The sequence below is a fragment of the Saimiri boliviensis genome, chromosome 2 (genome assembly GCF_048565385.1).
Source record: "Saimiri boliviensis isolate mSaiBol1 chromosome 2, mSaiBol1.pri, whole genome shotgun sequence".
In the NCBI taxonomy this organism is placed as follows: Eukaryota; Metazoa; Chordata; class Mammalia; order Primates; family Cebidae; genus Saimiri; species Saimiri boliviensis.
In genome coordinates, this window is record NC_133450.1 from 6236024 (window position 1) to 6252970 (window position 16947).

General features: G+C 41.4%; 1 protein-coding gene across 2 annotated transcripts in view; it reads left to right on the forward strand.

The window, feature by feature from the left end:
- LOC120364003 (uncharacterized) overlaps window positions 1-16947 on the forward strand; it is a 40211-nt gene that overhangs the window by 16019 nt on the left and 7245 nt on the right. The window contains exons 2-3 of one of the 2 annotated variants that reach the window (XM_074392699.1): window positions 853-972; window positions 9466-9538. The gene's annotated coding sequence lies outside the window, so the exon portion shown is untranslated. Of the gene's footprint in view, window positions 1-852; window positions 973-9465; window positions 9539-16947 lie in introns of those variants that run through there. The other variant, XM_039469286.2, reaches the window with a different exon arrangement.

Genomic DNA, 16947 nt, shown 5'->3' on the forward strand with positions numbered 1-16947 from the left:
TAAGTAAGAAAAACCTTAAAATAAACATGCCTTATGATCTAGCACTGATTCTTTTAGTAATTTAACCTAAAGAAATTTGCACAAAACTTAAACTGCAAAAATGTTCAGGGAATCAATTGATTAAACAAATTATGCCTGGGCGTGGTGGCTCATGCCTGTAATCCCAATACTTTGGGAGGCTGAGGCAGGTGGATCACGAGATCAGGAGATCAAGACCATCCTGGCTAACATGATGAAACCTGGTCTCTACTAAAAATACAAAAAATTAGTGGGGTGTGGTGGCATGCACCTATAGTCCCAGCTGCCTGGGAGGCTGAGGCAGGAGAATCGCTTGAACCCAGAAGGTGGAGGTTGCAGTGAGCTGAGATTCACCATTGCGCTTTAGCCTGGGTGACAAAGTGAGACTCCATCTCAAAAAAAAAAAAGGCTGGGCACGGTGGCTCATGCCTGTAATCCCAGCACTTTGGGAGGCCAAGGCGGGCGGATCACAAGGTCAGGAGATCAAGACCATCCTGGCCAACATGGTGGAACCTATCTCTACAAAAAAAAAAAAAATTACATACTGAATATAAAATAAAAAAACTATGCCCTCATTTAAAATAATGTTGTGGAATGTGAATTGAGCTGGAAAGATGGTCACAGAATGTGGTTGAACAAAGGAAAAGGAGATAGTTTCAAAGCAGTGTCAGGGCGCAGTTCGGTGGTATATATATATGCATTTGTATGAGCAGAAAGAAAGCAAGGAATTAAGGGAATTTCAAAAACTTTATTGACTTTTAATTTACATATTGTAAAATTCTACTGTTTTAAGTATGTGATTCAATGACTTTTTTCTTTCTTTTCTTTTTCCAGAGACACTCTCAGCAAGAAGATTCAATGACTTCTAATACATTTACAGAGTTGTGCAGCCATCACATTCCAGTTAAAATGATCCTTCATTTGTTGCTTACCTATATTCTGCTTCCATGCTAGGTATGTATAACTGGTCATTTTAAAAGTTAAATTCCCCCTTCAGTACTGACTTCTCCAAAAAAGAACAAAAAAGAAGCAAAATATAAAATGTCAGAATAATAGTAATGATAGCTAAAAAGATAAGCAAATACACTTTAACTTTTGTAGAGAGATTAAATATATGCAGAGAGGTTGAAGGACCTGCTTTCAGTCTAAGTGTGCCTATTTGCAAAAGGGCTTTACTCTTTTATCCCCACCCACCCACTCTTTCTATGACTTTGCTGATCCTCCCAATGTATTTCCGCTTTAAAAGGCTAAGGAGTTTTAGTATGGCAGTCATTAAAAGTCCTAATTCAGCCTTAATTCCTAAAAGTAAAAGAAACTATGCTTGATAAACATAAGGAAACATTAATTCAAGAAATAGGAACACAAAAACAGAAAAGAAAATGTTAGCGGCGCATGATGGTTCACACCTATAATCCCAGCATTTTGAAAGTCAGAAGCAGGAGGATTGCTTGAGCCCAGGAGTTTGAGACCAATCTGGGCAATATATTGAGACCCCCATTTCTACAAAACGTTTAAAAAGTGGTGCTCACTGTGGTCCCAGCTACTCAAGAGGCTGAGGTGGGAGGTCTCTTGAGCCTGGGAGGTCAAAGTACAGTGAGCTATGATCACACCATTGCACTACAGCCTGGGTGACAGAGCAAGACCCTGTTAAAAAAAAATTCTACTGGAATACATTGCTTTTTCAAAGATCAACATAAAATAGCCAATTATTATAGCTGTGAAAACTGTACATTTTGTATATTATATTACATTTATATGTTATAGCTGTGAAAACTGTATACAAAATAAAAAGCAGTGATTTGCCATGTTGGGCAAAACCACAATAATTTTCCAACTTTAAGCAACTTCTGCTATCATCAAGATATCAGATCTGAAAGTACCAGAAAAATAGGGATGAGATTTGAAATTTTCTAAAAATTTTATGCTACTCAAATACATCTTGTTTTACAGAAATAGAAACAGGACACACATAAAATACATATGTACCTGTGTTTCGCTGTTAGAATGTAAGCTAGTGCTGGAATAAATATGAAAATATAGGAGAAGGGGGTGAAATGCCAAAGTCCTTTCATATCAGGAGACAAAAGATCAAATACACACTTTTCACACAATAGAATCGCAGAGTATTATGACACAGTAGTTGTGTCTACTTCAACTTATTTATGAATGAGAAAATCGGAACAATTATGACCTATCCATAGTGATATATTAGTTATTTTTTGTTTGTTTGTTTGTTTGTTTTTTGTTTTGTTTTTTTTTTGAGACGGAGTTTCGCTCTTGTTACCCAGGCTGGAGTGAAATGGCGCGATCTCGGCTCACCTCAACCTCCGCCTCCTGGGTTCAAGCAATTCTCCTGCCTCAGCCTCCTGAGTAGCTGGGATTACAGGCACACGCCACCATGCCCAGCTAATTTTTTTGTATTTTTAGTAGAGACGGGGTTTCACCATGTTGACCAGGATGGTCTCGATCTCTTGACCTCGTGATCCACCCGCCTCGGCCTCCCAAAGTGCTGGGATTACAGGCTTGAGCCACCGCACCCGGCCTGTGATATATTAGTTATGATCAAAAATCATAAATCTCCCATCTCTTTCATCATAGTCAAGTATAGTTTTCTTTAATCCTTTCTTTTATAGGACACAATAGAGTAGAAGGCTGTGGAGTCTAAGTGCTTGATTTCAAATCCTATGTCACCACCTAACTAGCTATGTAATTTTGGGCAAGTTACTGAATATTTCTGGGTCTTATCTGTATAGTGGAGGAACAAATAGTACTCTAAATTTATAACAATTGATATGTTGTGTGTAAATTGCATAATACAGTGCCTGGCACATAATAAGCATTTAGTAAACACTAGCTATTTGTTACTCAGTGTGAATAAAATTTTTTTTTGAGATGGAGTCTCGCTCTGTTGCCCAGGCTGGAATGTAGTGGCACGATCTTGGCTCACTGCAACCTCCCCTTCCCGGGTTCAAGCAATTCTCCTGCCTTAGCCTTCCTAGTCACTGAGACTACAGGTGTGTGCCACCACGCCCAGCTAATTTTTTGCCTTTTTAGTAGAGACATGGTTTCATTGTGTTAGCCAGGATGGTCTCGATCTCCTGACCTTGTGATCCGCCCATCTCAGCCTCCCAAAGTGCTGGGATAACAGGCAGAAACCATTGCACTTGGCTAAATAAAGTTTTTAAATGTTAATCTCATGGGTGAGAGTGTGACTAAACATTTGTAAAACAAGGGGTCAAAGAAGTTGAATTTGTGGAAGCAGAGAAGGGAAAAAGGGGTATGGTGTGAAGAGGGAAATTATGAGTCAGGAAACAAACTAGAGTTAATTAGAGCAAGATAACCAGAAGAAAGCTGGACCATAATTTTATTTTGCTTTATTTAATTAATTTATTTTTTGAAACAGGGCCTCACTCTGTCTCCCAGGCAGGAGTGCAGTGGTGTGATCATGGTTCATTGCAGCCTGAACCTTCCAGGCTTAAGTGATCCTCCCACCTCAGCCTCCTGAGTAGCTGGGACTACTGGCACACGCCACCCAGCAAATTAAAAATTTTTTTTGTAGAGACAAGGTCTCACTGTGTTGCCCAGGCTGGTCTCGAACTCCTGGACTCCAGTGATCCTCCAGTTTTGTTCTCCCAAAGTGCTGGAATTACAGACATGGGCCACTGTGCACAGGCTAAAGCAGATCAGCCGGGCGCGGTGGCTCACGCCTGTAATCTCAGCACTTTGGGAGACCAAGGTGGGCGGATCATGAGGTCAAGAGATTGAGACCATCCTGACCAATGTGGTGAAACCCCCTCTCTACTAAAAAATACAACAATTAGCTGGGCGTGGTGGCGCATGCCTATAGTCCCAGCTACTCAGGAGGCTGAGGCAGGTGAATTGCTTGAACTCAGGAGGCAGAGATTCCAGTGAGCCAAGATTGCGCCACTGCACTCCAGCCTGGCGCCTGGCAACAGAGTGAGACTATGTCTCAAAAAATAAAATAAAATAAAAATTAAAAAATTAAGAAAAAAGCAGATCTTACTATAACAAGTAGTTCTTAAAAAACAAAGCAAAAACAAAAACAAAAAAAATCCCTACATCTAGGCATGGTGGCTCATGCCTATAATCCCAGCACTTTGGGAGGCTGAGGGGGAGGGGATCACCTAACATGCTGAAACCCCATGTCTAATAAAAATATAAAAATTAGCCAGGCGTGGTGGTGGGCACTTGTAATCGCAGCCACTTGGGAGGCTGAGGCAGGAGAATCACTTGAACCCGGGAGGCAGAGGTTGCAGCAGGCTGAGATCACATCATTGCGCTCCAGCCTGGGCAACAAGAGCTAAACGTCATCTCAAAAAAAAAAAAAAAAAAAAATATATATATATATATATATATATATATATATATATATATATGTATGTATATTCTAAAAGCTGGCCCATGTATGCTGTATAATGTGAGTTATATCACCCTACCAAACAGTTAAAGGCCAGAAACTTTGGTGCTGGAGTCAGAGCCAAAACTATTTCAGGTGGTAGCTGCAGGCATATCCATTAACCACTGGTAACACAAGAGACTTTTGTCCACATATTTACAGCATTTGTCCCCGATGTTTACAGGGAGATTTGTTCAAAGTTACCAAAACAATGATAGAACTCTTAAGACTTCTGTGGACCCCATCTTGAACCTTTCTTTTGAGATGGCAGTGTCCATATAAGCTCTTTATGCGCCGTTAAAAACAGCCAGCAGTATTGGAAATTAGAATCTTAAAATAAAATCTTGGTTCCCCAGAATGCCAAAACAAGTAAAATTTACTGGGTTTGGAGGTGGAAGGGACTTTCAATGTCCCTAATTTTACAGAAGGGGAAACTGAGGCTCCACAGGGTAAATCGACTTGTCTGTCATCAAAGTGACCAATGGCAGAGCTGGCACTAGAATTTCAGTCACCTAATTTCTAGTGCAATGCTATTTCCACTGTCAAAAATTATTAAAATTATATATTTAAATGGATCTTTTAGAAAACTCAGTCCAGGGATTCCTAAGTAATTTCCCAGGAGCTGGTCCTGGATTGGCTGTAAGAAATTATTAGTAGTACTTCTTAGAGATTCTGATTAAGTATGGTCAAGATATGGAATCTGTATTGTTTAAAACTATCGAGTTAATTCTCTTGATCAGCTAGGACTAAGAAACATTCTCTGGACCACTCTTTTATCAGATGTATCAGTACCGTCAGTAACATTGGTACAGCTTCTGCTTGAATACCTTCAATATAAAATTTATTACATAAACAAGTCCTTGAGAGTATGATACCTAAGCAGAGGAAAATGAGGACAGGGTTTAAATTCTATTTTAAACTTTAGAGACCTCTACTCAAGTTTAGGCAGAGAAATAGGATTTCTCCAGCAGGATGAGGTGGCTTAAACCTGTAATTTCAGCACTTGGGGAGGCTGAGGTGGGCAGATCACCTGAGGTCAGGAGTTTGAGACCAGCTTGGCCAACATGCTGAAACCCCGTCTAAACTAAAAATACAAACATTAGCTGAGCTTGGTGGCATATGCCTGTAATCCTGGTTACTCAGAAGGCTGAGGCAGGAGAATCACTTGAATCTGGGAGGCAGAGGTTGAAGTGAGCCAAGATTGCATCATTGCACTCTTGCCTCGATGACAAAACAAGACTCTGACTCCGCAAAAAAAAAAAAAAAAAAAAAAGTAGGATTTCTCATGTCTTTATAATCAATTGGGCATAGATGTCAGTTTTCACATAGTTTGGGACTGTGTTAATGAAAACATGGAAATAGGCAGAATATCTGTTGAGTTCAGTGATAGAACTGGGTTCTCTCAGAAAGCTGGACATAATGATACTTTTTCATAAATTAAGACTCTGTGTCCAGAATCAGCAGAACTCATAGTTTTTGGCACTTGTAATTAGGATTTCACTATCAAATATATCAGTGTACATCTCACTCTGAGGCTAACTATATAGAGAGCAAGCAACAAATTTATTATAAAAGCTATTGTACTTGGGAGGCCAAAGTGGGCAGATCATGAGGTCAGGAAATGGACACTATTCTGGTTAACACAGTGAAACCTCGTCACTACTAAAAATACAAAAAATTGCCAGGCACGGTGGCTTAAGCCTGTAATCCCAGCACTTTGGGAGGCCGAGGCAGGAGGATCACAAGGTCAAGAGATTGAGACCATCCTGGTCAGCAAGGTGAAACCCCGTCTCTACTAAAAATACAAAAAATTAGCTGGGCATGGTGGCACATGCCTGTAATCCCAGCTACTCAGGAGGCTGAGGCAGGAGAATTGCCTGAACCCAGGAGGCGGAGGTTGCGGTGAGCCGAGATGGCGCCATTGCACTCCAGCCTGGGTAACAAGAGCGAAACTCCGTCTCAAAAAAAAAAAAATACAAAAAATTAGCTGGATGTGGTGGCACGTGCCAGTAGTCCCAGCTACTCAGGAAGCTGAGACAGGAGAATCAACTGAATCTGGGAGATGGAGGTTGCAGTAAGCCAAGATTGCGCCCCTGCTCTCTAGCCTAGGCGACAGAGCAAGATTTGTCTCAAAAAAAAAAAAAAAAAGCTATTATACTATTACTATTAACATAGTAATATAACTTAGTTAATTTCAGAATTTATGTTCCCCTTCTTCCTAAAGAACTTTGTTTTTGTTCAACTTCCTCCTCCCTTCCATGATCTCTATATAATTCTTTGAGGCTCACCTTATCCCTAGCCCTAGCTGTTTTATTATGACCAGTGAAAGCATGGTATTCCTACTTCCATGCCAATGTTTGTTACTTGCTCCAGAACTGGGCTTAAGGCAATCAGCATGTAGCATTGTTATGGTTACTATTATTGATCTGGGGAGAACCTACATTGACCAATCAAACTGAAAGGCAAGTCTTAACATTCAATAGGAGATGAGGGGTTTCCTTTCTTTCCATCTATACTAGAATAAAGATACATGTTTACAGCTACTGCTCTTGGCAGCCATCATGTGGCCAAGAGGAAAGCCGTTTAAGGATGAACCCTACACTCTGAGGAAGGCAGAGCTGAGAGAATAGCACAGAAATGGAGCCAGAGCATGGCTCTAGACACCCTAATCACTGGGCTTTGTTTTGCAAGGTAATAAAATTCTATGTTGTTTTAGCTGGTGTGAATTAGGTCTCATCATATACAACTGAAAACATCCTAACTATTCATGCATAAAATACATTGTGAGGAGGGCAGGGGATATGTTGGAAATCTCTGTCCACTTAATTTTGCTGCTCCAAAACTGCTCTAAAAAATAAAATCTTTTGGCCGGGCACTGTGGTTCACACCTGTAATCCCAGCACTTTGGGAGGCTGAGGTGGGTGGATCGTGAGGTCAGGAGATCAAGACCATCCTGGCTAACATGGTGAAACCACGTCTCTACTAAAAATGCAAAAAATTAGCTGGGCGTGGTGGCACATTCCTGTAGTCCCAGCTACTCGGGAGCGTGAGGCAGGAGAATCGCCTGAACACGGGAGGTGGAGGTTGCAGTGAGCCAAGATCGTGCCACTGTACTCCAGCCTGGGTGACTGAGCAAGATTCTGTCTCAAAAATAAATAAATAAAGTCTTTTTTAAAATATGTATTGCAAGGTCCAGCCCAACAAATACTTAAGATTAGTATAATGTGACCTACTGTAATCCTCAAACTGTAGCAAAAGTATATTTAATCTAACCAATGAGTATTTGACTTGGAGTCTCTAAGTTTCTGTTTGCATCACCAAGACTTCATTCATAAGGCTATTGTCCTACCTACAGAATATGTAAACCCTTATTGAGGGACACAGTCTGAGAAAGGCTCTCTGGAATCATTCAGGAGCTATGGCATGGTGTTCACATCAGTATATATTATACTTAATAATAGGTAATGAGTCTGCAAAAAGATTTACTTACTTATTAAGCACATGCAAAGATTGAAAGGTGAGGCCATTTAGGTACAAGCCAAAGTAGGGGACTGTAATGTTAGGGAAGCAGAAAGAAAAAAATGTTTTGAGAAGGAAAGAATAATCAGCTGTTCAAGCACTTCTAGAAGCTTTCTTGGAATTTAAAATGCAAGTGAGTAGGCAAGATACTCACACATTATAAAACAAAGTCACATATAGTAAATGTGATGTGAATTTAAAGGCTGTATATTCTAGCTCTTTCCTACTCAAAAGAAGCATCACTTAGGAGCTGTTAGAATTGCAGAACCAGCCAAGCATGATGGCTCACCCCTGTGATTCTCAAGAGGCCCTAGGCAGGTGGATCCCTTGAGCTCAGGAGTTCAAGACCAGCCTGGGCAATATGGCGAAAGAAACTCCATCGCTACAAAAAATACAAAAATTAGCTGAGCATGGTGACATGTTCCTGTAGTCCCAGCTACCTGGGAGGCTGAGGTGGGAGGGTAGGTTGAGGCTATAGTAAGGTGTGATTGCACCATTGCACTCTCCAACCTGAGCAACAGAGCAAGACCCTGCCTCTTAAAAAAAAAAAAAAACCCAAAGAACAAAAAACAAAAAAAAAAGGAAACACAGAACCTCAGATCTCAGATACCAGTCCCACCAATCTCACCCAGAATCTACTGAATCAGAATATCACATTTTAATAAACTGATGAAGCCTGGCGTTTTAGAAATTTAACCAAGTGATACGCAGTATGAAGTGAAGAGAAGCAATCTAGAAGTAAGGGGATAGGCTTGGTTTTTGTGTTTTGGTGGTGGTTTTTGTTTAACACTTAAGTCTTCATTTTAATCAAAATTTCATATTTTACATATTTATATATACACATATTGTATGCATATATAATATGTACAATTCATTGTCACCTTTAAATGTATATATACATATAAAATGTATGTGTATATATGCAATTCTTTTTTACCTTTTAAAAATGTGTGGTATATATATGCATATATTTGTGTATATATAAATGTTATGATATAATTCTGGCTAAGTCTGGTCAGGCACAGTGGCCCACACCTATAATCTCTGTACTTTGGGAGGCTGAAGTGGGAGGATTACTTGAGGTCAGGAGTTCAAGACTGGCTTGGACAACACAGCAAAACCCTGTCCTCCTCTTTTTTTTTTTTTTTTTTTTTAGATGGACTCTTGCTCTGTCACTCAGGAGTGCCGTGGTGCAATCTCAACTTACTGCAACCTCTGTCTCCCAGGTTCAAGTGATTCTCCTGCCTCAGCCTCCCAAGTTGCTGGGACTACGGGCATAGTACGCCCAGCTAATTTTTATATTTTTAGTACCATGTGAGCCAGGTTGGTCTCGAGCTCCTGACCTCAAGTGATCTGCCCACCTGGGCCTCCCAAAGTGCTGGGATTACAGGTGTGAGCCACTGTGCTTGGCCTGTTTTTCCTCTTCCTAATGGGGTCTTTTGCAGAACTTTTTCATTTTCATGAAATGCAGTTTCTCAATTTTTCCTTTTTTTTTTTTTTTTTTTTTGTAGAGTTAGGATCTTGCTATGTTGCTCCAAGCTGATCTTGAACTCCTGGCCGCAAACAATTCTCCCACCTCAGCCTCCCAACGTGTTGGGATTACAGGTATAATCCACTGCTCCCAGCCTACTAGATAATCTAGATCAGGCGTCCCCAAACTTTTTACACAGGGGGCCAGTTCACTATCCCTCAGACCATTGGAGGGCCGCCACATACTGTGCTCCTCTCACTGACCACCAGTGAAAGAGGTGCCCCTTCCTGAAGTGCGGCGGGGGGCCGGATAAATGGCCTCAGGGAGCTGCACGCGGCCCGCGGGCCGTAGTTTGGGGACGCCTGATCTAGATAATATTAAGTATTCACTTTTTTTCTTCTTAATTTTTAATTTTTTTTTTCTTTTTTGAGACAAGGTCTTATTCTGTTGCCCAGGCTGGATGCACTTAGCTCACTGCAACCTCCGCCTCCCAGGTTCAAGTGATTCTCCTGCCTCAGCCTCCTGAGTCACTGGGATTACAGGCATGTACCACCATGCCTGGCTAATTTATATATATATTTTTTTCTTACTTTTATTTTTTAAGTCAAACCTGTGAGTTCATAATTTTTATATTTTTAGTAGAGACGGGGTTTCACCATGTTGGCCAGGCTGTTCTCAAACTCCCAACCTCATGTGATCCACCCATCTCAGCCTCCCAAAGTTCTGGGAACACAGTCATGAGCCACTGTGCCCAGCCTAAAAATGTTTTAAAATTTTTTTATGGGCAGCCTTTCCTTAGAGAAACTTGCAAATATTCGCATGTATTTATATGAATTGTATTTGGTTTGGAACATATCATATTATTAGGATACGCTTTTCATGTCTGTAGCTTTAATTATTTTCAAAATGTAATCTGTGTTTTCTTTATTTTTGTTTGTATTTCTTATGATAATTTGGAATGTTTGTATTTTTTCTTTTCTTTTCTTTTTTTTTTTTTGAGACGGAGTTTCACTCTTGTTACCCAGGCTGGAGTGCAATGGCGCGGTCTCGGCTCACCGCAACCTCCGCCTCCTGAGTTCAGGCAATTCTCCTGCCTCAGCCTCCTGAGTAGCTGGGATTACAGGCACACGCCACCATGCCCAGCTAATTTTTTTTTTTTTTTGTATTTTTAGTAGAGACGGGGTTTCACCATGTTGACCAGGTTGGTCTCAATCTCTCGACCTCGTGATCCACCTGCCTCGGCCTCCCAAAGTGCTGGGATTACAGGCTTGAACCACCGCGCCCAGTGTATTTTTTCTATTGAATTCATTTATTTTATTTTATTTTATTTTATTTATTTTTTTTTTTTGAGACGGAGTTTCGCTCTTGTTGCCCAGGCTGGAGTGCAATGGCGCGATCTCGGCTCACCGCAACCTCCACCTCCTGGGTTCAGGCAATTCTCCTGCCTCAGCCTCCGGAGTAGCTGGGATTACAGGCACGCGCCACCATGCTCAGCTAATTTTTTGCACCATTAGTAGAGACGAGGTTTCACCATGTTGACCAGGATGGTCTCGATCTCTTGACCTCGTGATCCACCGCCTCGGCCTCCCAAAGTGCTGGGATTACAGGCTTGAGCCACCGCGCCCGGCCTGAATTCATTTATAATAACTCTATATATGTCCTAACTCTCATTTCCTTTGTTGTTGTTGTTGTTGTTTTGTTTTTTGTTTTGTTTTTGTTTTGTTTTCTTTTGTTTCTTTTTTTCTTTTCTTTGTTTTGTTGTTGTTGTTGTTGTTGTTGTTTTGAGGTGGAGACTTGCTCTGTTGCCCAGGCTGGAGTGCAGTGTCACGATCTCACTCACTGCAATCTCCGCCTCCCAGGTTCAAGGGAGTTCTCCTGCTTCAGCCTCCCAAGTAGCTAGGATTACAGGCACCTGCCACCATGCCCAGCTAATTTTTGTATTTTTAGTTTATATTTGGCCATGTTGACCAGGCTGGTCTCGAATTCCTGACCTCGTGTTCCACCCACCTCGGCCTCCCAAAGTGCTGGGATTGCAGGTGTGAGCCACCGCACCCGATCTGTTTTTGTTTTTGTTTTTGTTTTGTTTTTTTTTTACCAAAATCAGGTGGAATATCTCATTTTCTTTAGATTAGTCTAATGACTGTTACGAGAAGGATGCAATTGATAGTGGAATCTTTCCTCTTGTTTCCCTTTATTCTTTTTAACTTCCATCATCTGATTTTATTCTTATTTTTTAAGAAATAAGGTCTTATTGCTTATTGGCCTTTTGGCTAAGCTCAAATGTGGAGATAGGGGTCTTGCTATGTTGTCCAGGCTGGATTTGAACTCCTGGGCTCAAGCAGTCTTCCCACCTCAGCCTCCTGAGTGATTGGCATGAGCCACTGCACCTGGCTGATATTAGACATACTGTCTTTTGTCGTATATACACTTTGCGAAAACTATGTAGCTCCCTGTAATAGACAATCCAACTAATACTGGCTTTGAAAATATGGCTTTAGTTTTCTCACATAACAAGAATTCTGGAAGTTGGTAGTTCTTGGCAGTTTCCCCTGCTCAACACTGTCATTAAGGACTTAAGGTTTTTCTGTACTTCTGCTCTTCCATCTGCAGTATGTTGGCTCTTGAGTTCGTGCTTTTTGCTTCGTGTTTCCAAGATGACTGCTGCAGCTCTGGCCATCACAATAGCATTTAAGAACAGAGGAGGCTGGGTGTAGTATTTCACACCTGTAATCACAGTACTTTGGGAGGCTGAGGCAGGAGAATCACTTGAGCCCAGGAGTTTAAAACCAGCCTGGGTAGCATAGTGAGACCCTGTCTACAAAAAATTTTTAAAAATTAGCTAGGCATTAAGTCCCAGCTACTCAGGAGGCTGAGGCAGGAGCATCACTTGAACCCAGGAGGTTGAGGCTGCAGTGAGCCATGATCAAGCACCACTGCACTCCAGTCTGGGTGACAGAATGAGACCATCTTAAAACAAAGAGGGAAAAGCTGAGAGCAGCATTATTAGTGTTATGCAAATATGTTTTTACTCTATTGTCTCATTGGCTAGAAATATGTCATATAGCTGTAGAGAAGGAAAGAAAGTGATTGATTATGTGATATGCCACTATTGAAATTGGTCTTTTGTTCTGTCTTGTAAGAAAGTTTTAAAGTTTTCTTCATATATATCTTCTACAATTTAATCTGATTTAAGTAAGGTATGGCTAAAATTTTAACTATCCTTTTAGAGAATTGGTATTTTAAAACTGTCCTCTGTTAATTCATATTTACTAAGAGGAATGTCTTTTCATGCTTCTTGCCCTGTCTATTCTCTATTGTCTCCTTGTTTTATTTCCTTTTTTTTCTTTCTTTCTTTTTTTTTTTTTTTTCTGAGACAAGGTCTTACTCTGTCACGCAGGATGAGTGCAGTGGCTCACTGCAGCCTCAATCTCCCAGGCTTAAGCAATCCTCCCATCTCAGCCTCCCAAAGGGCTGAGGTTACAGGCATGAGCACTGCACCTGGCCTACTCCTTTTTTCTTACCTAATGGTTCAGAAACTAAACTATGTGGGAAGGGGATGATAGCATTTGTTGAAACCACTTTTAAAGATGATAATATTAAAAGACCAGAGAATTTTACTAGTTAGCAAGAGGTACAGGAAGGCAGCAGCACTAAAACAGTGACTGTTTAAGGAGTTAAGAATGGATTTTCATGGTGAACTACTAATATTCCCAACAAAAAACTACCTTTCAATTTCAAAGGCCACAATCCCTTTTGAGAAACCATTTATGATCTCATGGAAATTCCCTGAATCTAGACGGCGTACTCTCTCAGAGAGTCTGGATTTTTTGGCTTTTTCCTTCTTCTCCACTTCTTTCAAATTGTTGAAAGAAGTGGGTATGGCCGGGCGCGGTGGCTCACACCTGTAATCCAAGCACTTTGGAGGCCAAGGCGGGCAGATCTCTTGAGGTCGGGAGTTCAAGACCAGATTGACCAACATGGTGAAACCCAATCTTTAAAAAAAAAGAAAGAAAGAAAGACAAAAGAAAGAAGTGGGTATTACCTACTTTTTTGTTTGTTTGTTTGAGACGGAGTCTCACTCTGTCACTTGAGCTGGAGTGCAATGGCACAATCTTGGCTCGCTGCAACCTCCATTTCCTGGGTTCAAGCGATTCTCCTGCCTCAGCCTCCCAAGTAGCTGGGGCTACAGGCATGCACCACCATGCCCAACTAATATTTTGTATTTTAGTAGAGATAGGGTTTCACCATGGCCAATGGCCAGGATAATCTCAAACTCCTGATCTTGTGATATGCCCGCCTCGGCCTCCCAAAGTCCTGGGATTACAGGCATGAGCCACCGAGCCCAGCCATTACCTACATTTTTTAGGAGCAAACTAACTAAAATAAAGAAGTGACTTACCAGAAGTAGTCTTGGAATACTGAATTTAATTACTCTAACTAGGTGAAGTTATCTACTAAAATAACCTGGGGTTGTATGGGCCAACAGGAAGAACTACTATATTGTTTGTTATTGGTTGTCACAAAAAGGTAGCCGTAGAAGGAATCTCAAAGCCTAGATTCTGATAATTAGCAGAGCTCTTGAATCTCCATAGTCCCAGAGCTGATTTGGGGAAAAGGATGGGGGAAACATGAATTGCTGTAAGAAAGGATATGTTGACTGGGCACAGTGGCTCATGCCTGTAATCCCAGGACGTTGGGTGGCCAAGGTGGGCAAATCACGAGGTCAGGAGTGCGAGACTAGCCTGGCCAATATGGTGAAACCCTGTCTCTACTAAAAATAAAGTAACCAGGCATGGTGGTGCGTGCCTGTAGTCCCAGCTACTTGGGAGGCTGAGGCAGGAGAACTGCTTGATCTCGGGAGGTGGAGGTTGCAGTGAGCCGAGATAAGTGCCACTGTACTCCAGCCTGGACAACAGAGCGAGACTCCAACTCAAAAAAAAAAAAAAAAGAAAAGAAAGAAAGGATGTGTCAGTGAAGGATCTTAGGCTCAAGAAAGTTGCATCTTAGGCCCAAGAAAATTAAATCTTTGCCAAACATGAGACTAACTCATTAGGGAAATGAAGGCCAAAACTGAAAGTACTGAATATCCAAACTGAATGCTCTTTCCGTTTCACTGGGGTGTTCCGCCGTGTGGTCATGGAAGTCTGGAAAGGCTTGGCACCCAGGGGAACCCATTTATAGCCAGCCTTTTCCAGTCATAGCACACGTTTTCTTTGTGATTCAAAAGTTGGTGCCTTTGATCTACACCATGCAAATGACTTTCTTTCATCCAAAATATCAACTTCTTCAGTCAATGAAACATAAACTAAGGAGAGGTCACCAGAGTCTTTATTCTTTCATCTCAGATATACCTCTGATTCTCCTACCAGTCTCCTACAGACCTACAAAACACCTTCAAATCTGAAGGGAAATCTCTGTGCTGCACTTAAAAAAAAAACTCTATCCTCTACTACTTCATATCTAAGATTAAATATATTTTTTTTTTGCATTTTAGGTTTTGGGGTACCTGTGAAGAACATGCAAGATTGTTGCATAGGTACACACATGGCAGTGTGATTTGCTGCCTTCCTCCCCATCACCTATATCTGGCATTTCTCCCCATGCTATCTCTCCCCAACTCTCCACCCCCACTGTCCCTCCCCTATTTCTCCCCGACAGACCCCAGTGTGTGATGCTCCCCTCCCTGTGTCCATGTATTCTCATTGTTCAATACCCACCTATGAGTGAGAACATGCGGTGTTTGATTTTCTGTTCTTGTGTCAGTTTGCTGAGAATGATAGTTTCCAGGTTCATCCATGTCCCTCCGAAGGACACGAACTCATTGTTTTTTATGGCTGCATAGTATTCCATGGTGTATATGTGCCACATTTTCCCTGTCTGGTCTATCATTGATGGGCATTTGGGTTGGTTCCAAGTCTTTGCTATTGTAAACAGTGCTGCAGTGAACATTCGTGTGCATGTGTCCTTATAGTAGAACAATTTATAATCCTTTGGATATATACCCAGTATATAGATTAAGATTAAATTTTTAGGCCGGGCGCAGTGGCTCACGCCTGTAATCCCAGCACTTTGGGAGGCCGAGGTGGGTGGATCACGAGGTCAAGAGATCGAGACCATCCTGGTGAACATGGTGAAACCCCGTCTCTACTAAAAATACAAAAAATTAGCTGGGCATGGTGGCACATGCCTGTAATCCCAGCTACTCAGGAGGCTGAGGCAGGAGAATTGCTTGAACCCAGGAGGCGGAGGTTGCGGTGAGCCGAGATCGCGCCATTGCACTCCAGCCTGGGTAACAAGAGCAAAACTCCATCTCAAAAAAAAAAAAAAAAAAAAAAAAAGAAATGTAATAATCTTCTTTCTCTCCATCCTGCACCCACTCCTTTTCTTAATTCCCCCCACTCAATCACGTGTCTTGCCAGTTCTAACTTTTTAAAGTTTTCAAACCTACCCTGTATGTCTGTTTCCACTTCCTTAGACCATCTCTTTGCTGTGTCTGTCCTGGATTTCTGTAGCACCTTTTTACCTGGTCTTTCTGCTACCAGGCTTGCTTTTCTTCAGTTTATTCTTCACCAAGTTACCAAGTTACCAAGATTAAGGCCTCTAAAAAGCAAATCCGATTATGTCTCTCTTTTGATTAAAATACTCTCATTACTCCCCATTGATATAAAGTAAAATCCTAACCTGTTGGAATAAATTGGTAAAGTCCTACAAGATCTAGGTTTTGGTCACTTATTTAGCTTCATTCAATTATTCAGTATTTCTGAGTGGTAAACACGATGTGGACATTGTATATAGACTGGTAGATCAGTATCAATGATCCAAGAATGAGACTAGCTCCCACCTCCTTGTATGAAGTAGCAAAGTTTTCCTAGACTGCCTAGTAGGATTTTCTTAGTGGTTATTCACATAGGAGGCAGTTTCTCATTTTTCTAGCTCATCTCTTTCCCAGTATATCATTGATGGAAGCTGAACTTAATGCTCTAAATGGCATCAATATTTTCTTTTTCTTTTTTTTGAGACAGAGTCTCCCTCTGTCACCCAAGCTGGAGTGCAATGATGCAGTCTTGGCCCACTGCAGTCTCCGCCTCTCAGTTCAAGCAATTCTCCCACCTCAGCCTTCCGAGTAGCTGGGATTACAGGCATACACCACCACACTTGGCTAATTTTGTATTTTTAGTAGAGATGGTGCTTCACCATATTGGCCAGGCTGGTCTTGAACTCCTGGCCTCAAGTGATCCACCCGCCTCAGCCTCAGAAAGTGCTGGGATTACAGGCGTGAGCCACCATGCCCAGCCAGGATCAGTACTTTCTCCCATTTCACACTCTTGTTCTTCATTTCAGATTGACAGGACTGAACACAATATGAGAAAAAGGAGTATTTGGGGCCAGGTATTGTATAATGTGGTAGAAAACAGGATGAATCTTTATGTAATAAAGTAGTTACAGATGGAATGTCAATGTCCTAAGTAGTAGCATTCTAGTTTCAACTAAGGTAGTTGATGTCTATTTGTCAAGAGCACTG